Raw genomic sequence first — 12,772 nt, 5'->3', positions numbered from 1 at the left:
GAGAAGAAACTAACGTCCGTGGGCGTGGCGTAGCATTTGGCAGGAGCAAGGAGTCTGGGTAGCCAGGCAAAAAGCTGCTACCCATGAGAGTTGTCCCAGAGTGCTAAACATTTTAACAGAAGCAGTCGCTGTTGTATGAACTTGATAAGACTATTTTCGGCTCAAGGTACTGGAAGATCAACTCTTTTTTAGGTTTTGATTGATCTAATTTTGATAAAAGAAAATTCACCAAGTTTAAATCTAGAAAACACATCAAGAAGAAAATACAATACAAATGTTCTGTTCTCTGTAGAATGCCTATGCAGGCAGAGAGAATAGAATAGAACAGAAGAAGCTGAATAGTCTTGAGAAAGATAGAATGTATGGTGGGTACTTACTCTGTTGGAGGTAGGAAGAGAAAGCTCTCTCCCCCTCTCTGTCTATCTCCCTCTCTCGCTCTCTTGCTCTGCTACACAGTCGTGGTGTTCTCTCTCTCCAGGGTAGCGGTGAAGTGAACTGTAGCGTGCTTATAAGCAGTCTATCCCTCTCTGTTTCACTCTACCCCCTCCTCCCTCTCCGATACACAACCCTTTGCCACGTCATTAGGGCTCCTTTCTTTCTATCCTATCCGGCACTCTTTCTTTCCTTCACCCCCCTTTCTCTCCCTCTTCATTGTCATTATTTTACCTCTATCACTACCTCCACTGTTCTTCTTAGTTACATTTAACTTTCATACAGCCATATCATATTGTGCGGGACTGAGAGAAAGGAATTGTCAGTCTGATTCTGATTCTATCATTTTGTTATTCAAAAAAATGTATCTATATTTAGATAATTGTTACTGTAAGATAATCAGAGTTCATTACAGTGTTAATGCTATAGATGACTAAATGACAGGGACATATCTGTCGCTGACTTCAGTTCCTTTGAACATCATGCTGTATTGTTAAAATGTCAACCATCTGTGCTGGCCGTAACCCTCTGTAGACCACCAAAGTCATGTCTAATTTTTTTAGTTGATTTCTCAGAATATCTGTCCATCATTCATACAAGTTATTACAAAATGTAGATTTTACGTGATTTCAATTTACATATACACTCAGTGGCTAGTTTATTAGGTAAACCACCCCATTCACGAAAATGGTTCGCTCCTACAGACAGTGAGTCACGTGGCCATGGCTTGCTATATAAAGCAGGCATCGAGGCATTCAGTTACTGTTAGATTGAATGTCAGAATGGGAAAACGAGAGACCTAAGCGACTTTGAGCATGGTATAATGGTCGGTGCCAGGCGTGCCGGTTCCAGAATCTCAGAAACGTATGGCTTTCTGGGCTTTTCATGCACGACTGTCTAGGATTTACCGAGAATGGTGCAACAACAACAAAAAACATCCGGACAGCGGCAATCCTGTGGGTGAAAACAGCTTGTTGATGAGAGGTCAAAGGAGAATGGCAAGAATTGTGCAAGCTAACAGGCGGAGCACAAACAGGCAAATTAACGACACAGTACAAGATTGGTGTGCAGAACAACATCTCGGAATGCAAAACTCCTGAATATTTGTCACGGATGGGCTATTGCAGCACCAGTGTGCATGCAATCACCAACACTGGACAAATGAGGAGTGGAAAAACATTGCCTAGTCTGACAAATCCCCATTCCTGTAGCTAATGGCAGAGCAGTGATGTAAAGTACTTAAGTAAAAATACTTTAAAGTATTACTTAAGTAGTTTTATTGGGTATCTGTACTTTACTATTAAAACATTTGCCAACTTTTACTTTTACTTCACTACATTCTGTCATGTCCTGACCAGCAGAGGGAGCAATTGTAGTAGTTTTGGTCAGGACGTGGCAGGGATTTTTGTGTTACGTGTGAGTTGGTTGTTGGACTCCCAATTGAAGGCAGGTGTGTTGAGTTGCCTTTGATTGGGAGTCCTATATAGTAGTGTGTGTTTTTCCTTGTGGTTGTGGGTAATTGTTTCTGTTCAAGTGTGTTATGCTGTCAGTACTGTTTAGCTGTCGGTTGTTTATTGTTTTGTAAGTGTATAGTGTTCCGTTTGCATTAAAGATGACGAACACGAACTCCGCTGCATTTTGGTCCACTTCTCTCCATGCCGACAGCCCTTACAGAATTACCCACCACAAAAGGACCAAGCAGTGGAAATGAGGGCAGAGGGAAGTCAAGGAGGACTATTGGAAGCAGCGCGCTCGGGAGGAGATGGCATCCTGGTCGCTGGAAGTATTGGAGGAAAGGATTGACTGGACATGGGAGCAATTGCGGGACCACTGTGACAACCTGCCTGGGAGGCAGGTAGAGCCCGAGAGGCAGCCCCAATAATTTTTTTGGGGGGGGCACAAGGGCTGTTTGGCGGGGCGAGATTGGAGCCCCAGGCCAGCTCCCCGTACCCTTGTAGGGCAGAGACAAACTGGACAGGTCCCGTGCTTTGGGGTTGGGGCTGTGGTGAGGCCTGGGATTTTCAGGCCGGTAGGCACAGTACCAGCGCCCCGCATGTGCCAGGGCGAAGTGAGCATCGAGCCTGAAGGGGTGATGCCAACCCTGCGCTCAAGACCGCCAGTGCGCCTCTACGGTCCGGTGTTTCCCGCTATACGCACTAGCATGGAGGTGCGTGTTTCCAGGCTGGCACGTCCAGTACCAGCCCCACGCATCAGGCGTATAGTGCGTCAGCCCAGCCTCGCCAGTCAGGAGCTGCCAGAGCTGCCCGCCAGTCAAGAGTCCTCAGAGCTGCGCGCCAGTCAAGAGCCGCCAGAGCTGCCCGCCAGTCAAGAGTCGCCAGAGCTGCCCGCCAGTCAAGAGTCGCCAGAGCTGCCCGCCAGTCAAGAGTCGCCAGAGCCGCCCGCCAGTCAAGAGTCGCCAGAGCCGCCCGCCAGTCAAGAGTCGCCAGAGCCGCCCGCCAGTCAAGAGTCGCCAGAGCCGCCCGCCAGTCAGGAGCCGCCAGAGCCGCCCGCCAGTCAGGAGCCGCCAGAGCCGCCGCCAGTCAGGAGCCGCCAGAGCCGCCCGCCAGTCAGGAGCCGCCAGAGCCGCCCGCCAGTCAGGAGCCGCCAGAGCCGCCCGCCAGTCAGGAGCCGCCAGAGCCGCCCGCCAGTCAGGAGCCGCCAGAGCCGCCCGCCAGTCAGGAGCTACCAGAGCCGCCCGACTGCCCGGAGCTGCCAGAGCCGCCCGACTGCCCGGAGATGCCAGAGCGGCCCGACTGCCCGGAGATGCCAGAGCGGCCCGACTTCCCGGATCAGCCAGAGTGGCCCGACTGCCCGGATCAGCCAGAGTGGCCCGACTGCCAGGAGCTGCCAGAGTGGCCCGACTGCCCGGAGCTGCCAGAGTGGCCCGCCTGTCCTCCGGCCCAGCCCGAGTGGCCCGCCTGTCCTCCGGCCCAGCCCGAGTGGTCCGTCTGCCCGGCGCAGCTATCGGCGCCACCGAAGTGGGCGACGCCGAAGGTGGAGCGAGGTTCACGTCCCGCACCTACGCCACCTCCAGGATAGGTGGGTTGGGGGGGGTGTAGCATAGTGCCGTCGTTGACGGCAGCCACCCTCCCTTCCCTCCCTTATTGTTTAGGGGGTATTGTTTATTGGTTTTGTTGGGGTATTGGGGATTTTTTGTGTTTTCTTTTTTAAGGTGCATTCCGGGGTCTGCACCTTTAGGGGGGGGGGGGGGGGGTACTGTCACGTCCTGACCAGCAGAGGGAGCAATTGTAGTAGTTTTGGTCAGGACGTGGCAGCGATTTTTGTGTTACGTGTGAGTTGGTTGTTGGACTCCCAATTGAAGGCAGGTGTGTTGAGTTGCCTTTGATTGGGAGTCCTATATAGTAGTGTGTGTTTTTCATTGTGGTTGTGGGTAATTGTTTCTGTTCAAGTGTGTTATGCTGTCAGTACTGTTTAGCTGTCGGTTGTTTATTGTTTTGTAAGTGTATAGTGTTCTGTTTGCATTAAAGATGACGAACACGAACTCCGCTGCATTTTGGTCCACTTCTCTCCATGCCGACAGCCCTTACACATTCCCAAAGAAAAGAATGTACTTTTTGCTCCATACATTTTCCCTAACACCCAAAAGACTCGATTAGAATGCTTAGCAGGACAGAAACATTTTCAAATTCAAGCTCTTATCAAGAGAACATCCCTGGTCATTCCTACTGCCTCTGATCTGGCGGACTAACTAAACACAAATGCTTAATTTGTAAATTATGTATGCGTGTTGTAGTTTACCCCTGGCTATCCGTAAAAAAAAAATTGCTGTCTGGTTTGCTTAATATAAGCAATTTCAAATGATTTATACTTTTATTTTGATACGGTGGCTTGCGAAAGTATTCACCCCCCTTGGCATTTTTCCTATTTTGTTGCCTTACAACCTGGAATTAAAATAGATTTTTGGGGGGGTTTGTATCATTTGATTTACACAACATGCCTACCACTTTGAAGATGCTAAATATGATTTTTTTTGTGAAACATACAAGAAATAAGACAAAAAACGGAAAACTTGAGCGTGCATAACTATTCACCCCCCCCTAAGTCAATACTTTGTAGAGCCACCTTTTGCATCAATTACAGCTGCAAGTCTCTTGGGCCTCGGCACATCTAGCCCCTGTGATTTTTGTCCATTTTTAAAGGCAAAACTGCTCCAACTCCTTCAAGTTGGATGGGTTCGTTGGTGTACAGCAATCTTTAAGTCATACAACAGATTCTCAGTTGGATTGAGGTCTGGGCTTTGACTAGGCCATTCCAAGACATTTAAATGTTTCCCCTTAAACCACTCGAGTGTTGCTTTAGCAGTATGCTTAGGGTCATTGTCCTGCTGGAAGGTGAAACTCCGTCCCAGTCTCAAATCTCTTGAAGACTGAAACAGGTTTCCCTCAAGAATTTTCCTGTATTTAGCGGCATCCATCATTCCTTCAAATCTGACCAGTTTCCCAGTCCCTGCCGATGAAAAACATCCACACAGCATGATGCTGCCACCACCATGTTTCACTGTGGGGATGGTGTTCTCAGGGCGATGAGAGGTGTTGAGTTCCTGCCAGACATACCATTTTCCTTGATGGCCAAAAAGCTCAATTGTAGTCTCATCTAACCAGAGTACCTTCTTCCATATGTTTGGGGAGTCTCCCACATGCCTTTTTGGCGAACACCAAACGTGTTTGCTTATTTTTTTCTTTAAGCAGTGTTTTTTTTCTGGCCACTCTTCCGTAAAGCCCAACTCTGTGGAGTGTACGACTTAAAGTGGTCCTATGGACAGATACTCCAATCTCCGCTGTGGAGCTTTGCACCTCCTTCAAGGTAATCTTGGTCTCTTTGTTGCCTCTCTGATTAATGCCCTCCTTGTCTGGTTCATGAGTTTTGGTGGACGGCCCTCTCTTGGCAGGTTTGCTGTGGTGCCATATTCTTTCCATTCTTTAATAATGGATATAATGGTGCTCTGTGGGATGTTCAAAGTTTCAGATATTTTTTTATAACCCAACCCTGATCTGTACTTCTCCACAACTTTGTCCCTGACCTGTTTGGAAAGCTCCTTGGTCTTCATGGTGCTGCTTGCTTGGTGGTGCCCCTTGCTTAGTGGTGTTGCAGACTCTGGGGCCTTTCAGAACAGGTGTATGTCTACTGAGATCATGTGACACTTAGATTGCACACAGGTGGACTTTATTTAACAAATTATGTGACTTCTGAGGGTAATTGGTTGCACCAGATCTTATTTAGGGGCTTCATAGTAAAGGGGGTGAATACATATGCACACACCACTTTTCAGTTTTTATATTAATGGTATTTTTTTAAACAAGTTATTTTTTAAATTTCACTTCACCAATTTGGACTATTTTGTGTATGTTCATTACATGAAATCCAAATAAAAATCAGTTTAAATACAGGTGGTTGTAATGCAACAAAATAGGAAAAATGCCAAGGGGGTGAATACTTTTGCAAGGCACACCAGAATTTATAACTGACTTTTTCCGACATAATATACAGTAGGTACAGCAGTTCTCCTTATTGTATGGGACACTTTTAAATGTGCCATTAGAGGCCATGCAATTCAATACTCATCTTTAAAGCAAAAGCAATTTAGGTAAAAATAATTCATATTAACAGAGGGACTAACAGTACAGATAGATAGCAATAAAAACTGTACCATAGAGGAAAAACAAAAAGAATTGCAGGAACATATTCAAGAAAGATCAAGTGCAATATATTTTTATAAAAATAAAGCGAACTGGATGGAATATGGTGAAAAATGCTATTTTTTAATCGTCAACATTGAAATGTTACCAAAAATAATAAACTGAAACTTGTTAGAAATGACGGAGTCACACATGATCCACAAAACAATATTTTGAAAGAGGAAGCAAAGTACTTTAAGCATATGTTTTTGTTTCAGTCTCCTCCATCTCCACTAACCAAAGTTAATTGTAAGGATTTGTTTTAATTAATCATGTAAAATTAACACCTGTACAGAAACACTCATGTGAAAGCCAAATTACAGAGGAGGAACTTCTTGATGCAATTTAAGCCTTTAAGTCCAGGAAAACTCCAGGGCTGGATGGCATACCAGTTGTGGTGTACCAAACCTTTTTTGATGTACTCAGAGGACCGTTATTAGCATGTTTTAACCACTCCTATAAAAATGGTAGATTATCAGATACTCAACAAGAAGGTCTGATTTAATTTATTACTGAAACAGGACCCAAGTGGTAAATATAAAGATTCAGTCCATTTACAAAAATTAGAGGCCACTTATACTTGCAAAAATTCTAGCAAAATGCAAAGCACATAGAATTAAAAAGGTATTGTTGGATATTATTCATCCTAATCAGACAGGTTTGTTTTACATGGACGATACATTGGAGATAACATAAGACAAGCACTGGAAACAATCGAACACTATGAAAAATTTGCTAAACTAGGCCTGGTATTCATAGCTGACTTTGAAAAGGCTTTAGATGAAGTACGACTGGAATTTCTATATAAATGCCTGGAATATTTCAATTTTGGAGAATCTCTTATTCAATTGGTTAAAGATATGTATAGTATACCTAGGTGTAAAATAGTAAATAATGGCTACTTCTCAGAAAGTATTAACCTCTATGGGCTAGGTGGGACGCAAGCGTCCCACCCGTGGTGCACTCCATCAACAGCAGGTGCATTTCAAGAGCGGCAAATTTGAAACCAAATAAATGTCAAAATTCAAATTTTTCAAACATACAACTATCCTACACCCTTTGAAAGATAAACATCTCCTTAATCTAACCACGTTGTCCGATTTCAAAAAGGTTTTACGGCGAAAGCATAAAGTTAGATTATGTTAGGAGAGTACATTGACAATAGCTGTGTGTAAGGTTTTGTCAATTCAAAGACAGGGTCACCAAAACCATAAAACCAGCTAAAATGATGCACTAACCTTTTACAATCTCCATCAGATGACACTCCTAGGACATTATGTTAGACAATGCATGCATTTTTAGTTCTATCAAGTTCATATTTATATCCAAAAACAGCGTTTTACTATGGCATTGATGTTGAGGAAATCGTTTCCCTCCAATAACCGGCAGTCAAGTCAGCACCACAAATTAAATAATTAAAATTAGAAAACATTGGTAAAATATTATATTGTCATTTAAAGAATTATAGATTTACATCTCTTGAACGCAATCAACTTGCCAGATTTAAAAATAACCTTACTGGGAAATCACACTTTGCAATAATCTGAGCACTGCGCCCAGAAAAATACGCGTTGCGATACAGACTAGCCTCCATGTTGGGGAGATCTAAAATCGAAAATACTATGTAAATAATCCATTACCTTTGATTCTCTTCATCAGATGTCACTTCCAGGTATCACAGGTCCATAACGAATGTAGTTTTGTTCAAAAAAGCTCATCATTTATGTCCAAAAATCTCCGTCTTGTTAGCACATGATCTAAGCCCGCCGGACTTCACTTCATGAACGAGGGGAAAAAATATATTTACGTTCGTTCAAACATGTCAAACGTTGTATAGCATAAATCATTAGGGCCTTTTTTAACCAGAACATGAATAATATTCAAGGTGGACGAATGCATTCTCTTTTATAACGTATTGGAACGAGGGTACCCAACATGAACTCGCGCCAGAGTCTAATCGGCCATCACCGTTCCATGGCTCTTGTTCGGTCAGATCTCACAGTAAAAGACTCAAAACACTTTGTAAAGGCTGGTGACATCTAGTGGAAGCAATAGGAAGTGCCAAAATATTCCTCAGCCCCTGTGTTTTTCAATGGCATAGGTTTAAAGGTAATACAACACATCAGGTATCCACTTCCTGTCAGAAAATGTCTCAGGGTTTTGCCTGCCAAATGAGTTCTGTTATACTCACAGACACCATTCAAACAGTTTTAGAAACTTTAGGGTGTTTTCTATCCATATATAATAAGTATATGCATATTCTAGTTACTGGGTAGGATTAGTAACCAGATTAAATCGGGTACATTTTTTTATCCAGCCGTGCAAATACTGCCCCCTAGCCCTAACAGGTTTTAAACTGTCAAAGAGGAGTAAAACAGGCCGTCAACTATCAGCATATCTATTTATTATAGCCATTGAAATGTTAGCTATTAAAATTAGATCAAACAACAATATCAAGGAGCTGGAAAATCATGGCTTAAAAACAAACATGTCATTGTACACTAATGATGAATGTTTTCTTTTAAATCCACAATTTGAATCCCTCCACAGCCTCATAGAGGATCTAAATATTTTTTCTAACCTCTCTGGATTACAACCAAATTATGATAAGTGTACTATATTACGTATTGGATCACTAAAAAATAAAACTTTTACATTACCGTGTAGTTTACCAATAAAATGGTCTGACGGTGAAGTGGACATAATCTGTATTCATACCCAGAAATAAATAAATTATCTCACTACAATACATTTTAATAGAAAGTTAGCAAAAATAGGAAGATCTTGCTACCATCGAAAGGAAAATACCTGTCTATTTGTGGAAAAATCACCCTGATTAACTCTTTAGTCATATCCCAGTTTACCTATTTGCTTATGGCCTTGCCTACACTTAGCGACTTGTTTTTTAAATGGTATGAGCAGAGAATATTCCATTGTATTTGGAACGGTAAGCCAGACAAAATTAAACAGGCCAATTTATATAATGAATATGAATTTGGAGGGCAGAAATGATTAAATATTAAAGCATTAGACTTCTCACTAAAGGCTTCAGTCATACAAAAGTAATATTTAAATCCAAACTGGTTCTCTAGCACAGTGGTTCCCAAACTTTTTATAGTCACGTACCCCTTCAAACATTCAACCTCCAGCTGCGTACCCCCTCTAGCACCAGGGTCAGCACACTCTCAAATGTTGTTTTTTGCCATCATTGTAAGCCTGCCACATACACACACTATACAATAAATGTATTAAACATAAGAATGAGTGTACGTTTTTATCACAACCCGGCTCGTGGGAAGTGACAAAGAGCTCTTATAGGACCAGGGCAAAAATAATAATATGATAATAATAAATAATTTTGCTCTTTATTTAGCCATCTTACATATAAAACTTTATTTGTTAATTGAAAATTGTGAATAACTCACCACAGGTTAATGAGAAGGGTGTGCTTGAAAGGATGCACATAACTCTGCAATGTTGGGTTGTATTGGAAAGAGTCTCAGTCTTAAATCATTTTCCACACAAAGTCTGTGCCTGTATTTAGTTTTCATGCTAGTGAGTGCCAAGAATCCACTCCCATGTAGGTATGTGGTTGCAAAGGGCATTAGTGTCTTAATAACCTGTTGGGGCTCGGGGGCAGTATTGAGACATTTTGAAAAAAATATGTGCCCATTTTTAACTGCCTCCTACACCAACTCAGAAGCTAGGATATGCATATTATTAACACATTCGGATAGAAAACACTCTGAATTTTCTAAAACAGTTTGAATGGTGTCTGTAAGTATAACAAAACTCATATTGCAGGCAAAAACCTGTGAAAAATAGATTTAAAAAAAATGTGTATTTTGTGACTGTACTATTTAGTGTCATTGTTTTATAGATACCATAGTGAGAAAGGATTCATTTCGCAACACCTACGGCTTCCACTAGATGTCAACGATCTTTATAAAGTTGTTTGAAGCGTCTATGATAAACAGAGAGCAAATTAGAATCCAAGGAAGTTGACATGTCATCACTTCATTTTTTTGCGCCTGCGCATAAATCTGAGAAACGTGAGTTTTGTCTTCATTGTTTATCTCGACATAGGATAGGTTGTGTGAAAATATTACTGATGTTTAACGTTAAAAATGGACCAAAAGATTAATGCTAAACAACATTTGACATGTTTGAACGAACATAAATAGATTATTTACTAGGTTTTTTTAGCTTTTCGGGCGTGATTTTACAGTCCCCCACCACGTTTTGTGGGAGCATAATGAACGCTAAGTACTTGGTGTTATTTGGACATAAATTATGAACTTTGTCAAAAGAAACCACATTTGTTCCGGACCTGGGATGCCTTCCGGACCTGGGATGCCTGTCTTCTGATGGAGATAATCAAAGGTAAGGGGATATTTACAATGTTATTATCGATTTTAGATGATGCTAACTGTATAGCATAGCCTGTTGTTCTTAGCATAGCACCCCGTTTATTGCAAAATGTGATTTCCCAGTAAAGTTATTTTGAGATCTGGCCATTCGGTAGCAATTACGAGATGATAATATATTATTCTTTGAATGACAATATTATAATTTACCAATGTTTTCGAATAGTAATTTTGTTATGTTCACCGGAAGCATTTCAGAGAAGAAAAAATCTGAATTTCACGCTACTGTAAAATGCTGTTTTTGGATATAAATATGAACTTGATGGAACAAAAAATGCATGTATTGTATAACATAATGTCCTAGGAGTGTCATCTGATGGAGATTGACAAAAGTTAGTGCATAATTCAAGCTGGTTTCTGCTTTTGGTGACGCCTGACCTTGAATTGAAAATGGATGTTTGTACTTTTGTGGCTATGTACTGTCCTAACATAATCTAACTTTATGCTTTTGCCGTAAAGCCTCTTTGAAAATCGAACAATGTGGTTAGATTAAGGAGATATTTATCATTTAAATTGTGTAAAATAGTTGATTGTTTGAGAAATTGAAATTATTAGATTTTTGATGTTTTGAATTTCCAGCCTTGTTAGCAATCCCGGCTCGGGGTTCATTGCTAACCTGTAGCCCCAACAGGTTTTAACAGCGCGATTTGCCATGACAGGATACTCTGAGCGCAGCCCAATCCAGAAATTCTGTCAGTGGCTTCTGATTAAATTCAATTTTCACAGAACCGCTTGTTGCAATTTCTATGAGGCTCTCTTGTACAGATATCGATAAATGGACTGGAGGCAGGGCATGACAGGGATAACAAATCCAGTTGTTTGTGTCGTCCGTTTCGGGAAAGCACTTGCTTAATTGCGCACCCAACTCACTCAGGTGATTCGCTATATCACATTTGACATTGTCTGTAAACTTGAGTTCATTTGCACACAAAAAAATCATGCAACGATGGAAAGACCTGTGTGTTGTCTTTGTTAAAACTTCTTCAGGATCGGTGGGTCCCCTGCGGGACGGTTGAGCTAACGTAGGCTAATGCGATTAGCATGAGGTTCTAAGTAACAAGACCATTTCCCAGGACATAGACATATCTGATATTGGCAGAAAGCTTACATTCTTGTTAATCTAACTGCATTACAGTGAAATAATACCATGCTATTGTTTGAGGAGAGTGCACAGTTTTGAACATGAAAATGTATTAATAAACAAATGAGGCACATTTGGGCAGTCATGATACAATATTTTTAACAGAAATACAATGGTTCATTGAATCAGTCTAAAACTTTGCACATACAGTGCTGTCATTTAGTGGCCAAAATCTAAATTGCACCTGGGCTGGAATAATACATTATGGCCTTTCTCCTGCATTTCCAAGATACAAAAAAAATTACAAAAACTGTTGTTTTTTTCTTTGTATTATCTTTTACCAGATCTAATGTGTTATATTCTCCTACATTACTTTCACATTTCCACAAACTTCAAAGTGTTTCCTTTTAAATGGTACCAAGAATATGCAGTTAGATTTGGGTATTTTAGGTGAAAATTGCAAAAAGGGACGGATCCTTATGACAGGGAGGAGCTCCAACTTCTTAATCATAGCCTCACTATTGTCCCACACATTGAATATAGTTGCGGAGAGTCCCTGTAATCCTAGATAGGCCAGTCGTGTGAGAAACTCGTCATCATGCAAGCAGTCAGACAAGTGAAAATGATGGTCAGTAAAGAAAACTTTAAGCTTGTATCTCAATTCAAAAAAACGTCTCAATACTTTGCCCCTTGATAACCATTACGCTTCTGTATGTTGTAAACGCATTACATGGCCGCTGCCCATATCATTGCATAGTGCAGAAAATACACACGTGAGTTCAGGGGCCTTGCTTTAATAAAGTTAACCATTTTCAATGTAGTGTCCATAACGTATTTCAAGCTGTCAGGCATTCTTATGGCAGCAAGAGCCTCTCGGTGGATGCTGCAGTGGACCCAAGTGGCATTGGGAGCAACTGCTTGCACGCGCGTTACCACTCCACTATGTCTCCCTGTCATGGCTTTTGCGCCATCAGTACAGATACCAACACATCTTAACCACCAATGTGTGAATCACATTTTTATTTAGCGTACCCCCGACGGCATTGTACCTCAGTTTGGGAATACCTGCTCTAGCAGATTAGTAAGAATGCTCACCCCATGTTCAATAATGGCCTTTCCCCTTTATTACAACTTCT

Source organism: Salmo salar, chromosome ssa13 (assembly GCF_905237065.1).
Source record: "Salmo salar chromosome ssa13, Ssal_v3.1, whole genome shotgun sequence".
NCBI lineage: Eukaryota > Metazoa > Chordata > Actinopteri > Salmoniformes > Salmonidae > Salmo > Salmo salar.
This window is presented reverse-complemented; position numbering follows the sequence as displayed.